The sequence below is a fragment of the Aedes albopictus genome, unplaced genomic scaffold (genome assembly GCF_035046485.1).
Source record: "Aedes albopictus strain Foshan unplaced genomic scaffold, AalbF5 HiC_scaffold_111, whole genome shotgun sequence".
Classification (NCBI taxonomy): domain Eukaryota; kingdom Metazoa; phylum Arthropoda; class Insecta; order Diptera; family Culicidae; genus Aedes; species Aedes albopictus.
The window spans coordinates 63,333-64,863 of NW_026916494.1; the positions used below are offsets into that span (position 1 = coordinate 63,333).

At 39.5% G+C, this 1,531-nt stretch overlaps 1 long non-coding RNA gene across 1 annotated transcript; it reads right to left on the minus strand.

Moving 5' to 3' along the window:
- Nucleotides 1–210: 210 nt before the first annotated feature.
- LOC115265747 (uncharacterized) lies at nucleotides 211–821 on the minus strand. The gene is made up of 2 exons (XR_003896879.2): nucleotides 685–821; nucleotides 211–614 (listed from the first exon to the last, which is right to left on the minus strand). It is a non-coding gene; the product is annotated as an uncharacterized LOC115265747 (long non-coding RNA).
- Nucleotides 822–1,531: the final 710 nt, after the last annotated feature.

A 1,531-nucleotide genomic window follows, 5' to 3' on the forward strand; every position in this document is an offset into this window, starting at 1 on the left:
TAGGTACTTGGACATTTTTTGAAATGTGAAAACTTTGCCTGTCCCGATCATTTTGTCTATCCCCTGTAGATTTATTTCCGTTTTTGATCTTTGTACCCAAAGTAATAGTTCAGTACATTTAAACTTATGTAGAATACTTCTCATGATGAAAACAAAGTATATAACCTCAAAAAGGTACTTAAATCTTTCAACTGAACAGGAGCAAGAAAGTAAATTTTCTTGTGTTTTATTAAAAACATGAGAAATGGACACTCTAGGCTGCATCGATTACGGACGTCATCTGATCTTCCGTTGCTTTGTAGAAGCTGATGGTTTTGTTGGTGTTCGGGTCTACCTGAATAGTCGTATTGACAATTGCATCATGTCCAATTGAGGTCGCTTCGGCCGGCGATCTGATCCCAGTACACATAAATGAAGAAGCCGGTCACTAGCAACACCACCAACACCATCAGGATAAGTTTGAAGCAGCCCATGCAACACTCTGCCAGTTGAGAAAGTAGCACTCCACAAAAAACGGCTGTCGCACGACCTGCTTTCCCACATGGTTTGCCCACACAGGTGAAACACGAGATACAACATCTTATGCAGTCCGCTCGGAGTCCTTTCGCCATTATCTATTACAAAGTTTAGTGAAAATTGATTGAAACAACCAAAACTATGCCGCCGTCGCCGCTGCTCACTTACTTACGTACTTAAGTACTGCCTAATGCTGCTGTCGACGTCAGTCGATCAACAATTCAAGCGCAACTTCTCAACCCGACATAACTCCTATCCGGGTTCCGGGTTTTATACACCTTCGTTTTCTAATATTTAATTATTCTGGCAACATTTTCCGGAATATTGGGTATGTAAAACGTTCATTATGGATCCTTCTCAGATCATTGAAAAAGTTACGTTCTTTTGAAAAGGTGGACTTGAATACGGCGTCTAAAGTGCGTTAGATGCAAATGTATTGTATTTACCTGCTCATGTTTATATTTCCACAGTTTCGATTACTCTTCCGTTGTGAACGCAAACATCTTCTCCTTTATTCCTTTGGTCGGAGCTGTTGTTTCTGACAGCTTCTGTTCTGATGACGATCATATGGCCAGAATGCAAAGATCACAAAAAAAACATAAACATTCAATGTGATTTTGCTTCTAACGCAGGAGAAACAAAGAAAATTTGAAATAGTCTGTTGTTGGTTTGAATGAAACAACTTTGATAACGTTTGACCCTGTTCCATTAATCGCGATAATTATACAAACATTTTTTTCTTTATTTATTTGTGCACACTATTTTGTTTTTCGTTTGATTCGTTTAATTGGGTCCTAAAATTGAAGATGAAATCCCGCTTTTATTGAATAATATGATCAGGGACCATGATGATTCCCGGAGAAATTCTCGGACAGCTTTTTCATGTTTATATTGCGCAGTTCCCACCTTAGTGGACTCCGCACTTCAGAAGTGCGGGGACTAGCATAAGTGCGGGGACTAGCATAAGTGCGGAACTTGAAAATGACAGATGAACTTGTCAAAACCAGATGACAGT